Here is a 22968-nt window from a genome sequence, read left to right as displayed (position 1 = left end):
CCAAGAGCCTTGGAGAACCATTCCCAGATAAGAGAAATGAGTCCTAATCAAGGACTGGCAACCTGTGCCTGGCTGGATTTCAGAAAAGCTTTGGACCAGTGACTGTTATGCCTGTTCTCTCCTTTTATGAACAGATGCGTCTACGGCAATTACCCTAAGTCTGACCCACCATTTTAAGTTGGAGAGAATGGCAGTTTACTTGTCTCTTAAGTTCACATGTGTCCAGATCCAGAACCATGCCTGAGGAAACTCATCTGGCCACAGCTGGGCCTGGTTTAGATGACAAGATCCTGAACTTGGGGCTAATGCCATAACTGGAAGAGAGCTGGGGGAGGGCATGAATATAATTTGCATGTAATAGGAACATCTTATAACTAAAGGGTGAACTGTGGTAAATCAAATTTTCCAAAGATGGCCACAACATCATCCTACACATTCTCCTCATAATCAGACTTTGACTCAACTTCTCTCAAGAGATGGAATCTATGCTGCCTCCCTTTGAAGCTGAACAGACGTGTGACTATGGCAGAAATGATGCTGTGTGGCTCCTGAGGCTAGGTCGTAAAGGCCATATGACTTACACTCGGTTCTCCCGCTATGTGCCCATGCTAAGACCACATGAAGAAAGGTGCTTGGCCAGCCCAAGCTGCTTCAGCACCCCTGCAGATCTGTGTGCAGCCACCATGTGACCACAACCTAAAGAGAAATCCAAGCCAAAACTGCCCACCTGAGCCCTTCCTAAATCCTGACCACCAGAAACTGTGAGAGATAATAAAATGACTGCTGTTGTTTTCAGGCAACAGTCATGAAAACAGTAATGCAAATAGTTAACTGGAATACAGACAGTGTGACAACTGTCAGACGCTGCAGACCTTTACATCCGGGCCAGTTTCTCTCCAAGAAGAATCTTCTAATCTGCTGCAAGAATTCTGGAATGTTCTGAGGTTCTCACCATTCAATAGGCAAACTTTCATTTAACCTACGCACCCACCACCCTCCCATATCTAGGCATCCATCCTCCGGCCCTCAAATCCAGCGTCCCTTTGGTTCAAACTCTACGAAGAGTAAATCTGTCCTCTGCTGGGACAGGAAGGAGGCAGTTGCTGGGCTGCGGGAGTGAAGCCAGACTCTAGAGGGCTTCCTACAGACTTCTGGTCAGCCCTGCGGTTGAGCCCGGCCCACACCGCACCTCAGCCTTTGGAGACACCTGGTACTTCTACTCCCCAGGCCTTTCAGAGCTTCTGCAGCAGCAATCTGCTTGCTTCCCTACTGGCATCACTACCTCTCCCTCTGGTTCAGCTTTCTCAGTTCTGCCAAGGTAATTATTTTACATTAACCTATTTTTCAGTTTCCAAAACATTAGTGATATCTCCATACTGCTCTACTGTTTATAGTATCCCATTACCCAAGGCATCAAAACTCAGTCTTTTTACCTCCCTGCCTTTCTGCCAGCCCTATATGCTTTCTTCACATCCCCTCAAATCTAATCTCTTTTCCATTTCTAATGCTTAGTTCAGCCTTCACTCTCACTTCAATACCACTGTGAAATCTTTTGAATGGCCGTCCTGACTCTCTTCTCCTATACTCCACCCAGTCCTTCCTATAACGTCTCAGAATACTTTTCTGGCCCATATTATGCTAGCACATACAAAGTGTTCAGCAAGTTTAACAATTAGTATTATCATTAAATTATCAATCCAAGACTTTTATAAGGATTCTCTCTTAATCCTCATATCAACCCTATGAGATAAATATCATCCTAACTTAACAAAGAAAGTAATTCAACAATTACCTATGGAATTGAACTGTCCCTCATTTTCCTCTTGCCAAATAATCTCAATAATCTTACCCAAGCTCTAAAATTTTATTCTCTACAATGCCTCTACTGGAGGCACTGCATACAACTCACACTAAACACAGATTTTCAAGATCACAGACACGTGTTAATATTGGCATTTAACAAAGGAGTTTATTCCTTCTAGTTGACTCCTTCTATTCCTACTTATTCCTTCTCTTAGACCATGAAACTACAATGACACTGGGCCAAGATATAGCTGGGGCAGGAGTGGAGGAAAGGGGGTAAAAACTAAACACACCCAAAAGGAATGGAGTCACAATTATATTAATCCCTATGTTAACCACCCTCATCCCCAAATACTGGACCTTATCCAATCACAAGGGAGGTTCTCCCAAATGTTCCCAGCATGAAATCCAGAAATATAAGGTTCCCTTCATAAATATTCAGATGCAATGCTGCTCCAATCCTCAATGTGACTTCTCTACAAAGAGAAGTCTGAGTCACAGCTACACAAATTCAAAGCCAATAAATGAGGATACAAGCACCTTTGTAAAACCAGCCTTCATACTACGTTTGACACACTAGCAAATCCCACCGGAACTATATTTGATACAGGGGGTTAAAACAGAAATAAAACATGGCCCCCACTTTCTTGGAGCATATAATCTAGTGGGCAAGAAATATTAAACCTTGTGCAAGTTATTTAACTTCTCTAAGCCTTAGAGAAGGTTTCCATATCTGTAAAATGGAGTGAATAGTAACTACTTCCTAGGTTATCCTGTAATGCACTGATCACAGTGGCTGGCACACAAAACGTATAAATGTTACCTATTTTCTATTACTACTGAATAACTACTCAAATAATTCTTTAAATTATAATTAGACAAGGAGCTAGTAAGTATGGTGGCCTCTGGGGAACTGTGTGACTTAAGAGGACATAGGTAAGAAACCAATTACATTGCACTATATACCTTTTTCAAATTTAGTTGTTTTATACCAATGACACATTACCTATTAAAAATTTTTAGTTAAAAAAAATGAAACTTCAGCCAAAATAAGAGACAGGTATCTTAATCTCCACAAGACCTCCTTCATTAGTCCGCCGAGTCTGAGAGCCAGAAGGACTACCTTAAAATACCTGTTGTCATTCTGGGATTTGATATATATTCTAGGATGGATCGGGTGGTCCACATCTAGTCCCTACACATCTGAATACCGACCTTTTTTTTTTTTCTTTTTCTTTTTCTTTTTTGCAGTACGCGGGCCTCTCACTGTTGTGGCCTCTCCCGTTGCGGAGCACAGGCTCCGGACGCGCAGGCTCAGCGGCCATGGCTCACGGGCCCAGCCGCTCCGCGGCATGTGGGATCTTCCCGGACCGGGGCACGAACCCGTGTCCCCTGCATCAGCAGGCGGACTCTCAACCACTGCGCCACCAGGGAAGCCCCCTGAATACCGACCTTTTAAACCTAAAAGGCCAAGCTTATAGCACACAGTTATCTCATCTTATTCTCTTCAATTTCAAACATTCAACTAATTAAAAACATGACCTGTCCTTTCCACTCTAAAAGGTTTTACAATTTCACAGTTTTAATTCCAGACTATTCTGTTTCATTACCTTCCCCCACAGAAGGTAAAACATCCAAACACTTTTTAATGAGGAAATTTTATTACATTTCGAGCTACATCTGCCTAGCAACAAATTATAAACTTATGTCATCCTACTTATGTTCCCATGGATACAGTCATGAACAGTACAGTGGCAGCTCTACAAATCAAGAAAAGAATCCCAAGAGAATCATATTTAAAACTTGGATAGAAAACAATACTATAAAGGTAGGAATAATGTCTAGTACGCTTCCCATTAAAATTCATCTCTCCATTACCTACAAGTCCCAAACAGCCTTCTATTAGAATCTCCCTCCTTAAACCTACCCTCAACCAGTATTTCTAAAAACAACTGTTGGACTTCCCTGGCAGTCCAGTGGTTAAGACTCTGCGCTTCCAATGCAGGGGGTGCAGGTTCAATCCCTGGTTGGGGAACTAAGATCCCACATGCTGCGTGGCACAGCCAAAAAAATAAATAAATAAAAATTTAAAAATAAAATAAAAACAACTGTTAAGAAGAATTCATCTGGGACTTTCCTGGTGGCGCAGTGGTTAAGAATCCGCCTGCCAAAGCAGGGTACACGGGTTCGATCCCTGGTCTGGGAAGATCCCAGATGCCGTGGAGCAACTAAGCCCATGTGCCACAACTACTGAGCCTGTGCTCTAGAGCCCACGAGCCACAACTACTGAGCCCACGTGCCACAACTACTGAAGCCCGTGTGCCTAGAGCCAGTGCTCCGCAACAAGAGAAGCCACCGCAATGAGAAGCCTGCATACCTCAACGAAGAGTAGCCCCGATCTCCACAACTAGAGAAATCCCGCACGCAGCAACGAAGACCCAACACAGCCAAAAATAAATAAGTAAATAAATTAATTTTCTTAAAAAAAGGCAAGTTCCGGGGCTTCCCTGGTGGTGCAGTGGTTAAGAGTCCGCCTGCCAATGCAGGGGATACGGGTTCGTGCCCCGGTCCGGGAGGATCCCACATGCTGCAGAGCGGCTGGGCCCATGAGCCATGGCCGCTGAGCCTGCGCGTCCGGAGCCTGTGCTCCGCAACGGGAGAGGCCCCAAGAGTGAGAGGCCCGTGTACCACAAAAAAAAAAAAAAAAAAAAAGAAAAAAGGCAAGTTCCTTTAACATACAGAGTCATCATAAATCAATCAGAAAGTAAAATGGGCAAACCGCACACAGAAAGAAAAAACCAAATTCTCTATAAATATATGAAAAGTTAAGTTCACTAGTTAAAAGGACAATTACTCTTAAAATAAGGACACTTTCAAAATCTACAGGGAAAACAGCCTTTGCAGAAGGCAATTTGGAAGTTTAAATCTAAATTTTGATCCAACTGTTCAACTTCTAGTAATTTACTGTACAGAAAAGTTAACCCAAGTGAACAGAGATTATATGTAGCAAGACGATCATGCAGAATTTGTTGTAATAGAGAATATTAGAAACAAGAAAATGTGGTACATATATACAATGGAATATTACTCAGCTATAAAAAGGAACGAAATCGGGTCATTTGTAGTAACGTGGATGAACCTAGAGTCTGTCATACAGAGTGAAGTAAGTCAGAAAGAGAAAAACAAATATCGCACGTTAATGCATATATATGTAATCTAGAAAAATTGTACAAATGAACCTATTTGCAGGGCAGGAAAAGAGACAGAGACATAGTGAATGGACTTGTGGACACAGTGGGGGAAGGGGAGGGTGGGACGAATGAAGAGAGTAGCATAGACATATGCACACTACCATGTGTAAAACAGATAGCTAGTGGGAAGCTGCTGCCTAGCAAAGGGAGCTCAGCTCGGTGCTCTGTGATGACCTAGACGGGTGGGATGGGGGCGGTGCAGGTGGGGGGTGAGAGTGGGAGGGAGGCTCAAGAGGGAGGGGATATGAGGATATATGTATACGTATAGCTGATTCACTTTGTTCTACAGCAGAAACTAACACGACATTGTAAAGCAATTTTACTCCAATTAAAAAAATAATTTAAAAAAAATTTTTAAAAAGAAAATGTCTATCAATAGGGTCAAATCATGATTAAATCCATATAAACACTCTACACAATCATTATGAAGAAAAATAGCTGCTCATTTTTACATACAAATATATACAATCTAATAAATATACGTTGCTTCAGTATTTCTCCATACAGGAGATTTTAGAAGTTTATATGGAGGAAAATTTTAAAGTTTCCATGAGAAAAACCAGGAGAAATGGGAAAGGGAAGGAGGACCTAGAAATTATAAACAATAGAAGCACATGCAAAAAACCCCACAGATTTTACTAAAAAAAACAAAAAAAAAGAAAGAAAACCTCTAAATATTTCAAAGGCAAGCAATCTGAGAACACATATTTGCAGCAGGTGACTAAGTGTTAACATCTCAAAATGATAAAGAAAACCATAAAAACCCTATTTAATGAGAAAAGGACATAAGGACAATTCACAAAAGAGTACGCAGAAAATGTTCCAACTCTGGAAGCTGGAAAAATTTTTATTAAACAAGGCAATCTTTTGCGTATTAATTAATATGCAATTAATTTCATCTATTTGTCTAGTGCAAGCAAGAGTATATATAGCAAAACAGACTGCAATATACTGCTGCTATGCACTAGTATGTGCCTTCTGGAAAGCAATCTGCAATATGTCTAAAGATCTTCAAAATGTTCATACATTTTGACCTAGTAATTTCGCTTTGGGGAATCCACAGAAATAATCCAAAATACAGGGAACCATTTTAAATACATGGAGATTCATCTCAAACTGCTTGTAAGAAAATAACAATTGTTTTTAAGCCCAAATATTGCCAACAATAAGCAGTGGTATTCTACTCCATGGACTGTTACCCAATTATTAAAAGTTTTGAAGGCCATGCACATAAAAACTGTTAACATCATAACAACACTAATAGTGAACTTACTTCTTGTCAGGCACTGTTCTAAGCACTTTATGTATATTAATTCATTTAATAATAGTGTTGGGAAAATACTAATGGCATAAAGCCGTGGTTCTTGGGGTTAGTTTTTTCTTTTGAGTCAGAAACCCCTGAGAATTTCATGAGAGCTATCGATGCTGACATTTTCCGCAAAAAAAGCACAACATTTTGCACACAACTTCAGAGGGTTCCTAGGTCCCAGGTTAAAAACCCTGTATGGTCAGCATGTTTACAACAGTGTAAGAAACAAGCGTATGGAAGATGCGAGGCAATATAGCCAAATGGAACCACTTTTCCTAGGGATGTGGATCTATGAAAGTACGGACAGTGTCTAGCTGGGAAGGATCTTTGTGTAAGTAACCAAAATGGGGGTGGGGGCAGGTAGGTGGGGGGTGAGCCACGAGAATTTTTAAGGCAAGCAAACCTGAGCTCAAATCCAAGCTCTGACAATTACCAACTATGTAACTCTGGCAGGTCAGTCTTCATTCCTTCCTGTGTAAAAGGCCAGTGTTCTTCACAAGACTGCTATAAGCGTGCATATAAAAGGTGTTCTATAAATGATAATCCTCTCCCGAGGTGATTACTTAATGATTTGAAAAATTAACATCACCTATACCAAAGTCATCTTAAAAGTAAACAAACTAACATTTTCCCTGAATCTCAATATATATGAGCCTGTCAAACAAATACAAAGTTCACTAGTCATCCTAGTTACCAACATACCCTCCTCCCCTTCCTAGAAGCAGACAATAGACAAACAGCAACATATAAAGTTAGCCTTTATCCTTACTATAAACATAACTAGTGTTAGAGATGCTGCATCATTACAAATGTAATACAAAACATGCTGCGGAAAAGATGTTATAAACATACAGAATATTTGTGTGGCATATACTTCCTGAAGCCAATGTTAGTGGGAACCCTCCGCCCCCAGTGGCAGAGAGCATAGTGCTTCACTTGACCACAGTCACATTAGCAACTTGTTTAGTGAAAAAGAGCTCTCCCAACTATTCAAACCTGCAGACACCCAGTTTGGAGAGGTTTGTTTTTTGTTTTTTGATACAGTAGTCAGGGTTAATAAAGAGGCTATCACACCACATTCAAGCCTAGAATTTTCACTGACCCTACCTCTCACCAGCTGGGGAAAGATACCAAAGGGCCTCAGGCAAGCATTCCATAGGAACTGCATCCTCTCCCCGCCACTGAGCTGCAGGAAAGACAAAATGGACCCTCATCGCACCTTCCTGAAGCACGATTACGTGGGCGCACAAACACGCAGGTGTGAGGCACTGGAGGCACTTCCCATCAAAACGGGATCTTAAAGGTCATGCCTCAGAAGTCTACCTTCTATTACATAGAAAAATAGGATTTTTAATTTTAGAATTTTGTTTTACAGTCAACTTTTCAAGACTTAATATTCAACTGAGAACAAATTCCATTTTGGATTGCAAACTAACATTCCTTCAAAGTATAGAGTAAAAAGGACTCTACCCCATAAAGATTTCTGGATCCCACCTGGCCCCATTTCACATAGGAGCTGTGAAAGCTCTTATTATAGCTTTCCAGTTGTCCTGTGGCCACCTGTAACAACTTTCTACAAGATTAGAGAGAATTTTAGAGCTGGAAGAGACCTTCTGAGATCATCTGATTAACTACAGAATGGAGCTATATCTTACAAGAGGACTAGGTTCCAAGTTATCAGGTAACGTGAAAATGGCACACAGTCAAAATCAATCTTGAAAAATACCTCAGGAAAGCTCCCTTCTGGAGGCCAACAAAATCATTTCAGGAAGCTCAAATCCTCCACTGCCAAAATAAGTAACTCCTGTACTCACTGAGCACCCAAATAAAGTTTTGGGGTTGTTATTTAAAAGTCATGGGCTTCCCTGGTGGCACAGTGGTTAAGAATCCGCCTGCCAACGCAGGGGACACGGGTTTGATCCCTGGTCCGGGAAGATTCCACATGTTGTGGAGCAACTAAGCCCGTGCACCACAACTACTGAGCCTGTGCTCTAGAACCCGCGAGCCACAACTACTGAGCCCGCATGCTGCAACTACTGAAGCCTGCGTGCCTAGAGCCTGTGCTCCGCAACAAGGGAAGCCACTGCAATGAGAAGCCTACACACCACAGTGAAGAGTGGCCCCTGCTCGCCACAATTAGAGAAATCCTGTGCGCTGCAACGAAGACCCAACACAGCCAAAAATAAATAAATTAAATAAATTTATACAAAAAAAAGTTTTAATTTTATTAAAATGTTTATTAAATGTTCAATTTAAAACATGAGGCCCATACTTAACATGGTCACAGCTTCACAATGAGAGAATCACAAGAAAAGATTCAAGGTAATACCTAGCTCTTGCTTCCTCCAGGGTACAAGTATGACTATGATGACCAATGTCCGAGTGGGTCCTAGACAGTTCCGGTTTATACCCACCAACCCAGCATAATTTTTCGTAGGCCCCTGTTCACTTTCAGAAGCAGTCTGGACTAGCCTACCACCAACGGAGCCGCTCCACGCCTAGTTACCAGCACACCTCACAACACGTCTGTGTAGTGAAACTCACAACACATCTGGGCTGGTCCGTGACTCATGTTAACCAAGGAAATGTGACAGGAGTGATAATATGCCAGTTCTGGGCCTACACTTTAGAAGGACTAGCAATTTCTGGGACTTCTCTGGTGGTCCAGTGGTTAAGACTCCACGCTCCCAATGCATTTTTTTTTATAACGTTAAAAAAAAAAAAAAAAGACTAGCAGTTTCCACTTCCTCCTTCTTGGAATGCTTGCCTAGGGGAGCCCTGAGCCACTACGTAAGAAATCTGACTATCCCAGTGGACACCTTGCCCACTGGAAAAAGGATAGGTCCTGAGACTACACAGAGAAGAAAATAGGTCCAGCTGTCCCAGCATCTCAGTGAGGCCACCAGATGACACCAACCCCCGCTACTCCCGGACAGCCACCACATGAGACACCCCAAGTAAGCCCAGCAGAACAGCTATCCAGCTTAGCAAGAACCATGAAATAAGAGTTGTTATCTAAGGCCATGAAGTTTGAGTGGTTTGTTACACTTTCCTTTGAGGCAGAAGGGGACTCCTATAATTCCTCATGGAATACTCCAGTGGTAGGTAGCGCTGATTTGATAACCTGAGCCAGAAAGGGCCAGCTCTTTCGTGATGGCAGTCACCATTACCCTTCTAATCTCCTGGACAAGGTATGGACCTCAGATCCAGGAACCTAACATGTAGACTGACCCAAGAAGATCTGGGGAGGCTAAAGCTGAGAAAGGCTTGAGGTTCAGTTATTGCTGCGCTGATATTAGAGAGGATTCCTGACTTTGAACGGTTGCTTTGTATTCTAAGCACCTTGAATATTTATCACCATTATGGCTGAAAGGCGACAAACAGCCTGCCCAAGGTTTCCAAGTTCCTGCATGCCACAAAACAAGATGACATCTCTATATCTAGAAGGCAGCATATAATGTACTAACAGTCAAGAATATAGGATCTAGATCAAGTTACCCCAAGTTGGGTTCTGCCACTCACCAACTGAGACCTCAGGCAAGCTGCTTAAGCTCTCTAAATCTCAGTTTCATCGTCTGTACAATGGGGGTGATACAATTTGTGCTGCAGGATTGTTTTAAGGATTAAATAAGATCATGTTTGTAAAGGGCTTCAAGAGTGCTGGTTCTTTTTTCTTTCTGATGTGGGCCATTTTTAAAGTCTTCACTGAACTCGTTAAAATATTGCTTCTGCTTTATGTTTTGGTTTTTTGACCCTGAGGCTTGTGGGCACACACACACGGAGCTAGAAAGAAAGGAGGTGAGAAAGCTGGTAATGTGCCTTCAGAATTACGTCAGCTCATCCATAGTTAACTATCGAAGACCTATCTAAGAAAAGACATATACAAAAGGCATCTATAAGCCAATAAAGGTATTCACTGCTGAGAACTCCAGGCTAGAAACCTGTATTTTGTAAACTTCCTGGGAAGAGTTTCTGTCCATGTTTTTAAACAAAAAGAAAGCTGTTACTGAGAGACAAATTTGTACCAGGCACTATCTCAGAAGCTGGGGGTATGAAAGGCAACAAGATTGAAAAGCCCTCACCTCACAAAGCTTACCTTCTAGTTGGAGGAGTCAGACAACAGACAAAATAAATAAATCACACAGATACAGATATAGACACAGACAGAGATGTATCTCCTATTGATTCTGCTTCTCTGGAGAACCCTGCCTAATCAGGCTTCAAAGAGGAGTAATCTACAGGGTCTCTAAACAGGTCAAATAAGGTGAGGACTGCAAAGTGACCACTGCATTTAGCAACATGGAAGTCACCAGTGATGTTATGAGTAATTTTAGAGGAGCGGGGCCTAAATGGAATGTGTTCAATAAAGAATAAGGGAACAGGAAAGAAGAGAATACAGACAATTAATTATGAGAGGAATTTTTTAAAAAAACAAGGGAGAAATAACAGCATTTTATATGCTACTGAGAATGATACAATAGAGAAGAAAAATTTGATGATGCAAATAAAGGATGAATTACTGGAGTGATGTCTTTGAGCAGGTAGAAGGTGACGGGGTCGAATGCACATGAAAAGACGGTGGCCTCAGCCAGGAGCATAAACACAGAAGATGAGGCAGAGGGTCAGGCACAGAAGTGGGAAGGTGCCATATGCCAGTAGGAGCCTGTGGAAGTTTTCTTCCAATTGCTTCAGTTTTTTCCCCAGTGAAATAAAGGAAGGATGGGGAAGGAAGAATTCAAGGTTTAAAGTGAGATATTTAAATACTGTCCAGGAGAGTACCTGGAGTGAGAAAACAGAATATAACCAGTAACAGGCCTACTTGATTTTGGTGATCATGACTCTAAAGTGAGACTAGTCAGTAGGGTTTCTCCAGCCACATTTCAGCTATACTGACCAAAGCAAAAAATAAGCAAGAGGCTGGATTAAACAGGCCAGAACAGATGCAGTTCATGCGCCCCCTCCAAATCCACCCAGACTCGCCTGCTGCTCTACCTCCCAGCTAGAGCTGCCCCAGCAGGCCTAGCCAAAGCTCGCAAGCTTCACATGATCACAGAGCCCCAGCCCATGACCCGTGTGTCCTTTCCTAACACCGCCAGCTGTCCCTTCCTCCCCCCAGGGGTGAGGGTCGGGCTTTGGCGGGCTTTGTTTTGCCCACTGTGGCAGAAGCCACAGCAGCTCCAATGCCCAAATTCAGCTGCTTCTCCAGCAGGTACCTGGAGAGCCCAAGTAACAAACCCGAAAGCACGGAATAGTTAAGACCCTGTGGGGCAACTCTGACCATTAAGAGACAGGAAACAGGAAGGAGCCAACACATTTCTCAGCTGTCCTCCCCACACACCTGCCCCCTGGGAGTGTTCTGAGAGGTGCCATGATTCTCTGGAGGTTTCCAGCATTGCCTAGCAACCAGCTAAGGTTCTTGTGAAACTGTGGCCAGCTTGATAACATACCACTCGCTTTGTATATGCTTTCTCTCCTTCTCTGCCTAACTTTCTTCTTTCCCCCCTCACTCTAACTTCACATAAAGTATTAGCAATATAAGCTTTGTCTTACGCTCTTTTCTGGAGAATCCAGGCTAAGACACAGGTGGGGGCTTAGCCAAGACTATAGATGAAACTAGAGGAAAACAAGGTAATAGGAGCAGAGGATGTATTATAACGACTGACTGTGGAACTCAAAGTGAACAAAAACGTGAGAATGCTCAGGGGAAGAGGTGGTAGGATCAATGAACTGAAGGTCACGATGGGGCTGAAGACGGCAGGAAACGGGATGGTGGAAGGTGCGAGCTAGAAAGTTCAGGAAGAAGCAGTCAGAGTGCTAAGTTTGAAATTAAGATGACAGGGGTGTTTCAGATAATGGTAATTCAAGGGAATGGTTATACAAGGTAGGGTAGAGAACAGGATACCTGGGAGAGAGGTCAAGGAACTAAGAAGCCAAGGTATTTAAGGACCGGGGTCACTGTTGTTTAACTGTTGTCCAGTCATTCACAGTTGCTCTGGGATCAACTATCTTCAGGGATACTGAAATCATAAAAGACTACAGACACTGTACTGTACTAAGTGACAGAAAGGTAGAAGCTACTTCTGTTCTAGTAATAGACTAGTAACTCAGACCCCTCCCTGAGAACCTGAACAAAATATTTAAAACATCTGCTTGAAGGAATCAGACAACTGATAAGATAAGGCCAGAATGCAGGAGAGACTGAAGCTTAGGAAGGGATGTCCAGCTACTGAGGTCACTCTTCCCCTCAAGGATGTTTGCCAATTTCATAGGGGACCATTAAGAGATGCAGTAATGTATCTGACAGGCTTCTGGAGTTAGGGCAAAGACACTGGACTCCACAAGTACCGCCACTGGGGAGAGGAGAAAAGGACAGCAGCTAGTGAATGCCCGTTTCTTGGTTGACACTCCAAAAGGCTATATATACCCTAGGAGTTAAGGATGAAACTGAAGTAAACAGACCCTCAAAGGGACTGCCGTTCAGCTTTGAATCATTTCAACTGGGTCATCTGAAATTGGACTAAGGTGATTCCAGAGTACTAGTGTAAATAAATCCTCTCTAGAAGAAGATATCCTGGGCCTCAAAAATTTTTTATAACCAATTTTGCAAATTGCAAGTTTGATATAAAACGTGATAAAAAATGACCAGGCATATGAGGAAACAATACAACACAAACAAAAGACAGAAGAAATATAAAATGGAAACATCCACAAGCATTCCACATATTAAGAGTTACCAGATTTTAAAATAACTATACTTACAATGTTCCAGGAGATAAAAGACAAGACATACAATTTTAGCAGAGAACTAGGAACTATAAAAAAAGAACCAAATGAAAGCTCTAAAACTAAAAAAAGACTATACAAACTGAAACTAGGAACTCAATGGATGGATTTAAAAGCAGATAGAGAAAGACAACTTAGAATAAAATAAGTCAAATGAAGCCCAAAGATATTAAAACTTGAAAAACACAGACTAGAGGCTAAGAGACAGAGATACAGAACATATACGAAATTGAAGTTTCAAAAAGGAATGGAACAGATGCAATAACTGAACAGTGACTGAGAAGTTCCTAAAATTAATGAAAAGACAGCAAGCCACAGGTTCAAGAAGCCCTAAGAATCCTAAACAAACTTAAAAAAAAAAAATTCATACCTAGGGACATCACAATAAAATAGTTGAAACAAAGACAAAGAGAATAAAATTTTAAACCACCTGAAAAAAAATACAGGCAGGTTACAATACTACTTTACTAAAAAAGAAAAGAAGACAATATATGTACATGTACAGCTGATTCACTTTGTTATAAAGCAGAAACTAACACACCATTGTAAAGCAATTATACTCCAATAAAGATATTAAAAAACAAAACACAATGAAATACTTCTGAAGTGCTCAAAGAATATAACTGTGGCCTAGAATTCTATACCCAGTAAAACTAACCTTTAAGAATAAACCTGACGTATGGGCTTCCCTGGTGGCGCAGTGGTCGAGAGTCCGCCTGCCGATGCAGGGGATACGGGTTCGTGCCCCGGTCTGGGAAGATCCCACATGCCACGGAGCAGCTGGGCCCGTGAGCCATGGCCGCTGAGCCTGCGCATCCGGAGCCTGTGCTCCACAACGGGAGAGGCCACAACAGTGAGAGGCCCGCGTACCGCAAAAAAAAAAAAAAAAAAAGAATAAACCTGACATAAAAACATTTTCAGATAGATTTATCAATAGCAGGCTTACCCCAGAAGAAATATCACAGGATATTCTGCAAGCAGAAGAAAAATAAACCCAGATAGAAAATTATGAGGGGCACAAAGGAACGAAGGGCAACAAAAAGGGTAAACATGCAAATAAATCCTAATGAAATAATTGTGTAAGATAATTGTTTCTTATAGGAATTAAAACATGTAAGACAAAATATAAAACAACAAGGCACACAGGGAGCACAAAGGGTAACTGAAGGGTTCTATGCTCCTTGCACTGCCCTTTAAGGGGTAAAAGCACCTAGTTTACATCAGGCTGATAAATCAAGATGTAAATTATAATCTCTAAAGGAGAAGATTCTGGGAAAATGGTGGAATAAGAAACACCCGAAATCTGTCTCCCCACCTAGACAACAACTGCACTGGCAGAATCTGTTGATGTAACTACTGAGTAACTCTGGGGTCTACTGAAGGCTTGCAACTTCCAGAAAAAGGGTTGGAACGTAAATTGCGTTAATTTCAACTTCAGCTTTTATACATGCACTCCTACGTTCATAGCAGCATATTCATAGTAGTCAAGACATGGAATCAACCTAAATGTCTATCGACAAATGAATGGATAAAAAAGATGTAGTATAGGGCTTCCCTAGTGGCGCAGTGGTTGAGAGTCCGCCTGCCGATGCAGGGGACACGGATTCGTGCCCTGGTCCAGGAGGATCCCACATGCTGTGGAGCGGCTGGGCCTGTGAGCCGTGGCCGCTGAGCCTGCGCGTCAGGAGCCTGTGCTCCGCAACGGGAGAGCCCACAACAGTGAGAGGCCCGCGTACCACAAAAAAAAAAAAAAAAAAAGATGTATATGTATGAGTGGAATATTACTCAGCCATAAAAAAGAATGGAATAATGTCATTTGCAGTAACACAGACAGACCTAGAGATTATCATACCAAGCAAAGTAAGTCAGAAAGAGAAAGATAAATACCATATGATATCACTTATATGTGGAATCTAAAATACAACACATATGTAGAACACATCTACAAACATAAACAGACTCACAGACCTAGAGAACAGACTTGTGGTTGCGGGGCGGGGCAGGGGGCGTTGGATGGAGTGGGAGGTTGGGATTAGCAGATGCAAACTATTATATACAGAATGGATAAACAATAAAGTCCTACCGTACAGCACAGAGAACTATGCTGAATATCCTGTGATAAATCATAATGGAAAACAATATGGAAAAGAACATATATATATGTATAACTGAATCACTCTGCTGTACAGCAGAAACAATCAAACTTTGTGAGAGTCAAAGACAGAATCTTGAAAGCAAGAGAGAAATGACTCGTCGCATTCTAAGGATCCTCAATAAGATTATAAGCAGATTTCTCATCAGAAACTTTGGAGGCCAGAAGACAGTAAGTCAATATATTCAAAGTGCTAAAAGGAAAAAACCATCAACCAAAAAATCTTGTATCTGGCAAAACTGTTCTTTAAACAGCCTTAAAAAGGAAGGAAATTCTGACATATACTACAACATGGATGAATCTTGAGGACATTATGCCAAAGGAATTAAAAAAAAAACAACAACTGTATGATTCCATTTATATGAGGTACTTAGAGCAGTCAAATTCAGAGAGACAGAAGGTAGGAGGGTGGGTGCCAGGGGCTGGGAGAGGAGGGAATGGAGCGTATTTAATGGGTATAGAGTTTCAATTTTACAAGATGAAAAGAGTTCTGGAGATGGAGGGCGGTGATGGTTGCACAACATCATGAATGTATTTAATACCCCGAACTGTGCACTTAAAAATGATTAAAGATGGTAAATTTTCTGTGTATTTTACCACAATAAAAAAATTTGCAAACCAAAATAAAACCATTAAGAGAACAGTATTTTGAAAAAGAGCATATAACTACCAAGCTAAGGAGACAGGGTAGAATAATAATAAACACTAAATGCAAAAGAAGATCAAAGGAACAAGAAAGAAACAGAACAGGTGGGTCAAATAAATAGAAAGCTTTCAATCAGTAGATCTAACTACAAATATATGAGCAAATACTTAAAAGAAACTGTAAATGGTACTAAATGTCCTACATAAAAGCAAAAACTTCCTTTTAAGATTTGGATAAAAATGTGTACAGACACACCTAAAACATAAGAATAAAGAAAGACTGAAAGCACAAAGATGAAAAGTCACTACGCAAACACTAACAAAAAGAAACTGGCGTAACTATATTGATATGAGGTAAGAAGCATTACAAGAGATACAGAGTGACTCCGTAATAAGGGGTTCAATCCTCCACAGCGACCTTTCGAGAAGCTTCAAAAAGCAGTAGTGAGTGGTATAATCTGATGACATCATATTCACTGTGGGTGTTTTTATGGAAGAGAAAAAAATGGTACAGGAGTGGCAATACAGAACAAGGAAGACATCCCACTTCCAAGCACAGTGATATGAGGAATGTAGGGGAAAAGGCAAGTACCACGTGAGAGGGCTGCAGGGAAAATAGTGCCATCAGGAGACAACGAATTTGCAGTAAGAACAAGAACGTGAGGAACATTCACAAAAGAAATTGAGGATTAGGGGGATTCTGCTGGTGTACCCTGAGTTTCAGAAGGCTCCGTGTAGAAGTGTCAAGAGAAGGTCCGGGGTGCGAGATGCGATCAGAAAAAAAATGTACAGTGTCTTAGAGATTAAAGCCTATAGAAGAAGGGGATGACCCAGGAATCCTGGCCTTCTTGGTGACTGATAACCAAGAAAAAAGAACATATGGGACTTCCCTGGTGGCCTAGTGGTTAGGATTCCAGGCTTTCACACCATGGCCCAGGTTCGATCCCTGGTCAGGGAACTGAGATCCCACAAGCCACACTGCAGGGCCAAAAAGAAAAAGAAAATTAAAAAGCACATAACGAGATCAATACCAATGGCAGAGAGCGACAGAGAAGCTAGGAGTGCTGAGGGAGGGGAAGGTGGGGTGAGGACCTCGCCAGGAACATCTGAAGTTCTGGGGCTTCCTTTCAACTTCTGTTGAAGCCTCTAGGCTGGCAGAGTAGCAGTCTCACTCTGAGCAGAGGAGCACTTTCTTGATCCCCTGAAAAAGGCTGCGCCACTCTGAGCTCGGATTTTAAAGAGCCAATAAATCTCTGGTAGCTACCAGAAGGAGGGTTATCCTCAGAGGAAGAAGTAGAGCTGGTTACACAGCCCTCCTCCAAAGTCCACCTCTAGAGTTCCTAACTGCCCCAGTTCCAGAAGATTTTACATTGTCTTTAATAGTGTTGTTAAGCACAATTATTCTATCCGAAGAAAACGTTACTTTTCTGTGAATGGTAACGAGGGGATGAGAGCTCACCAGTTCTGTGCCTTTGTATTTCATGCATTTACTCGTTCAAAAGATTTTTACTTTGTGCCAACTATGTGCTGAACAGTGTTCCAGACTCTGGGAATACAGCATAAACAAAAACCTGTGCCTTTATGGAGGTTAAGTTTTAGAACAGATATTAAACAAATACGTACATTTATATTACGTTAGTAGGTACTATGAAAATAAGAAACAGTATACCAGGATAAGCGGGACTGGAGTGCAATGGAGGTTTTCATTTAAATAGGATGGGCAAAATATCTCCTCTGAATTATTCTTGCCCAAAATAATTTTAATCAGAAATTGATCAATCCTCTAAATTTAACCACCAGTTTATAGAAAACATAAAGGATAAAGGAACATGTTAAAAACCGTACAGGGGGTGGGTCTCTAAGACCAGAAAATTGAGAGCTTCTTCGCGCCCCGGCGGCTGCATCCGGTGGCTCGGCCGCCGTCAGCATGCCACAAAATGAATATATCGAGTTACACCGTAAGCGGTATGGATATCGTTTGGATTACCATGAGAAAAAGAGAAAGAAGTAAGATCTAGAGGCTCATGAACGTTCAAAGAAGGCAAAAAAAAATGACTGGTCGGAAAGCTAAGCTCTACCATAAACCGCCATGCTGAGAAAATACAAATGAAAAAGACTATTAAGATGCATGAAAAAAGAAACACCAAACAGAAGAACGATGAAAAGACTCCACAAGGAGCAGTACCTGCATATCTACTGGACAGAGAGGGACAGTCTCGAGCTAAAGTACTTTCCAATATGATCAAACAAAAACGAAAAGAGAAAGCGGGAAAATGGGAAGTCCCACTGCCCAAAGTTCGTGCCCAGGGAGAAACAGAAGTATTAAAAGTTATTCGAACAGGAAAGAGAAAGAAGAAAGCTTGGAAGAGGATGGTTACTAAAGTTTGCTTTGTTAGAGATGGCTTTACTCGAAAACCACCTACATATGAAAGATTCATATTAGGCCAATGGGATTACATTTTAAGAAGGCCCACGTAACACATCCTGAACTGAAAGCCACCTTCTGCCTGCCAATACTTGGTGTGAAGAAGAATCCCTCATCCCCACTATATACAACTTTGGGTGTTATTACCAAAGGTACTGTCATTGAGGTGAACGTGAGCGAGTTGGGCCTAGTGACACAAGGAGGCAAGGTCATCTGGGGAAAATATGCCCAGGTTACCAACAATCCCGAAAATGACGGATGCATAAATGCAGTCTTACTGGTTTGACAGCAGATACATACAAATAACTCCTTATAATTATTGAAGACTACACACCAATCAGGAAACCATTACTCTGATATTTCTGAATACTACCAATCAGCCTTACATGTCTACAGTCATCAAGAAAACTATTGTTTAAAAAAAAAAATTTTAATGGCCTAGTTTAAAAAAAAAAAACAGTACAGGGATGCAATCAGAAAATCCAGAATGAGGGAAACTCAACCAATCTAGTGGTTTTCTACAACTAAATTACAAGGAAAATCAAAAACAAAGACGGGAAAATCTACAAATTAAGATTTATGTGTGTGCTTTTGGCCAAGATGGTAGCAGAGACCAGATTTACCCTCCTCCCTGAAAAATCCAGACAAACAAACAAAATATAAGAAACAATGGTCTTCCAGACAACGCACATCAGTGATCCTTGAAAGATGGGAAACAAGGGACTTCCCTGGTGGTCCAGTGGTTAAGAATCCACCTTCCAATGCAGGAGACGCGGGTTGGATCTCTGGTGGGAGAATTAAGATCCCACATGCTGCGGGGCAACTAAACCTGTGCACCACAAGGAGAGAGAAGCCTAGAAGCCCGCTTGGCGTAACTAGAGAGAAGCCCGCAATGAAGAGCCCACACAGTCCAAAAAAAAAGAAAAAAGGGAAACAAAGGAGATCAGCCCTACTGCTGTCCCAGCTTCCTGTTTGAGAGAGCTTCCAGGCCATGGAGCCAGGACAGTGAAGTGAACCTTTATAAGCAGCCATGGGGATGACAAATAAGCATATTTTTTAAGTGTTCAATATCATTTGTCAGTAGGCAAATGTAAGTTAAAACCACAATATGGGGCTTCCCCGGTGGCACAGTGGTTGAGAGTCCGCCTGCCGATGCAGGGGACACGGGTTCGCGGCCCGGTCCGGGAGGATCCCACATGCCACGGAACAGGTGGGCCCGTAAGCCATGGCCGCTGAGCCTGCGCGTCCGGAGCCTGTGCTCCGCAACGGGAGAGGCCACAGCAGTGAGAGGCCCGCGTACCGCAAAAAAAACCAAAAAAAACCACAATATGGTACCACTACACACATATTAGAATGTCTAAAATTGAAAAGACTGACCATGGCACGTGTTAGTAAGGTTGTGGAGCAACTGGAACTCTCATACACGGCTGGTAAGAAGGTAAAATTATAAAACCACTTTGGGAAAGTCTGCAGTTTCTTAAAAAAATTAAGTATACAACTACTATATGATTCCATTCCTGAGCATTTACCCACAAGAGAAGGAAATATATGTTCACACACAGACCTGTACACAAATATCTTTCACAGCAGCTTTATTTGTCATAGCCAAACAATGGAAATAACTCAAATGTCCATCAAGAGGTGAATGAATAAAAAAATTTCTGGTGTATCCATACAAGGTAATACTACTGAGCAATAAAAAAGAATAATCAAATGACACATGCAACAATGTGGATGAGTCTCAAATTAATTATGCTGAAAGAAGCCAGACAAGATAGTACATAATTTAAGATTCCATTTATATAAAACTCTAGAAAATGCAAACTAACCTACAGTGACAGAAAGCAAATCAGAGGTTGCTTGGGGGAGGAGAGGAAGGTAGGAGGAGTCACAAAGAGGCATGAGGAAATCTGGCGGTGGGGGGTGATGAGTATATTCAGTATCTTGATTGTGGTGATAATTTCACAGGTGTATACATATGTCAAAACTAATCAAACTGGGACTTCCCTGGTGGTGCAGTGGTTAAGAATCCGCCTGCCAATGCAGAGGACACAGGTTCGAGCCCTGATCCGGGAAGATCCCACATGCCACGGAGCAACTAAGCCCGTGCGCCACAACTACTGAGCCTGTGCTCTAGAGCCCACAACTACTTAAGTCCGCGTGCCTAGAGCCCGTGTGCCGCAACGAGAAGCTACTGCAATGAGAAGCCCGCACACCACAATGAAGAGTAGCCACCACTCACCGCAACTAGAGAAAGTCTGCACGCAGCAACGAAGACCCAATGCAGCCAAAAATAAATAAATTTATTTTAAAAAAAACTAATCAAACTGTACACTTTAAATATGACATTTATTGAATGTCAATTATACCTCAATAAAGCTACTTTTTAATATTTTATTTATCAATTTATTTTGGCTGTACCAGGTCTTAGTTGCAGCACTTGGGATCTTAGTTACAGAGTGCAGGCCCTTAGTTGTGGCATGTGGACTTCTCAGTTGTGGCATGCACGTGGAATCTAGTTCCCCGACCAGGGATCGAACCTGGGCCCCCTGCATTGGGAACTCGGAGTCTTAACCACTGGACCACGAGGGAAGTCCCAATAAATCTTTTTTTTAAAAAATAAATTTATTTATTTATTTATTTTTGGCTGTGTTTGGTCTTCGTTGCTGCAAGCAGGGGCTACTCTTCGTTGCGGTGCGCAGGCTTCTCATCGCGGCGGCTTCTCTTGTTGTAGAGCACAGGCTCTAGGCACTCGCACTTCAATAGCTGTGGCACGTGGGCTTCAGTAGTTGTGGCTCATGGGCACATGGGCTTGGTTGCTCCGTGGCATGTGGGATCTTCCCAGACCAGGGCTCGAACCCATGTCCCCTGCACTGGCAGGAGGGTTCCTAACCACTGCGCCACCAGGGAAGTCCCAATAAACCTATTTTTTTAATGCAACATGTGCATCATGTTTGAATGCTGATCTAAACAACTATTTAAAAAGAGACAACTGGAGATTTAATTATACTAAGGAACAAATATTAATTTTATTTAATTGTGCTACCTGTGGTTAGATTTTTTGTTGTTATTGTTGTTTTTTATATTTAAAGACTTAATTGTTTTAGAGCAGTTCTAAGTTTACAGCAAAATCAAGAGGAAATTACAGAGATTTCCCATATACTTTCTGCCCCTACACATGAATAGCTTCTCCCATTATCAACATCCCCACCAGAGTGGGACATTTGTTACCACTGACGAACCTATGTTGACACATCATAATCACACAAAGTCCATAGCACACTAGGGTTCACTTTTGGTGGTGTACACTCTATGAGTCTGGACAAACGTATAATGACGTGTATCCATTACTATGGTATCCTAGAGTATTTTCCCTGCCCTAAAAATCCTCTGTGTTCTGCCTAATCATTCCTCCTCCTCCTCTAACCTCTGGCAACCACTGATCTTTTTACTGTCTATGTAGTTTTGCTTTTTCCAGAATATCACATAGTTGAAAGAATACAGTATGACACTAGACTGTCTGTATTTTAGGGATAACATACTTACAGATGGATAGGTAGGTAGGTCAAGACAGGCCTCATTGAGAAGGTAACACTTATGCAAAGATTTGTAAGAAGGAAAGGAGATAAAAGTCATAAAAGTAATACAAGAACTAGACTAAGTAGGTCTTGTAAGGCCGTTGTGAAGTCTTTCACTTTTACCCTAAATGAAACACGGGCCACTGTGAGGTTCTTAGCAGTAGAGAAACATACTGACTTACATTTTAACATGTGGAAGCAGAAGACTTACTAGAAGGCAACCTCAGTAATTAAAGTTATAGATGATGATGGCTTATAGGAGGACAGCTGCAGTGGAGGCAAGTAAGAAGCAATCATATTCTCCAAGCTAGCAGAGATGGTCTGTAGGCAGGGATACGAAAATGATATAGGCAGTTCCCACCCTCAATGGGCAGTGGCGAAGACGTAGAAGCTAATACTTACCTAAAGATAGAGAAGTACTACGACAGAAGTAAGTAACAAGGTACAACAGAAAGACAGACGAGGTGGACGCAACTTAGAGGAGAGATGGGAGAAGAGTCCATGATAATTCTCCATAAATGTTGCCTGAATTATTATGTGCAGGTATCTCAACCTCAAAACGCTACATCCCCTATTCAGGGGATGGCACCACCAATCACCAAGTCACTTAAGCCAAAATCCTAGGAGCTGTTGACGCCTCCCTGTACACCACATTAAATCTATCATTACAGTCTGTCTACTGTAACCGCTTTAGAGCTTTCCAACACAACCTCATTTCCCTCCTACCCCCACGGCATCCCCTCACCAGAACTTGACTCCATGAGGGCTGGTATGTCTAGTCTGTTCACAGTGCCTACAAAGGTGTCTGGCACATAGTACATGCTCATTTACAAGTTTCTAAATAAATAAGTGGTCTTCTCTACCTTTCGTTAATTCATTCCCACAAGCTCTCCTCATCACACCCAATGGTCTTTCCAAACTGCAATCACATTCACAGCACTCTGTGGCTTAAAACTCTCCAGCCTTGCTCAATGAAGAGCAATGACTCTCCTAAGTGGGGCAGTGTAGCTTTAAAACACATG

At 41.8% G+C, this 22968-nt stretch overlaps 1 protein-coding gene and 1 pseudogene across 1 annotated transcript in view; one reads left to right on the top strand and one right to left on the bottom strand.

Annotated features, from left to right (window-relative positions):
• RCOR1 (REST corepressor 1) overlaps positions 1-22968 on the bottom strand; it is a 118598-nt gene that overhangs the window by 76569 nt on the left and 19061 nt on the right. The gene's annotated exons all lie outside the window — the stretch shown is intronic.
• Positions 17800-18766, top strand: LOC115867210 (ribosome biogenesis protein NSA2 homolog pseudogene; annotated as a pseudogene).

This window comes from Globicephala melas, chromosome 2 (genome assembly GCF_963455315.2).
Source record: "Globicephala melas chromosome 2, mGloMel1.2, whole genome shotgun sequence".
Classification (NCBI taxonomy): Eukaryota; Metazoa; Chordata; class Mammalia; order Artiodactyla; family Delphinidae; genus Globicephala; species Globicephala melas.
This window is presented reverse-complemented; position numbering and strand designations above follow the sequence as displayed.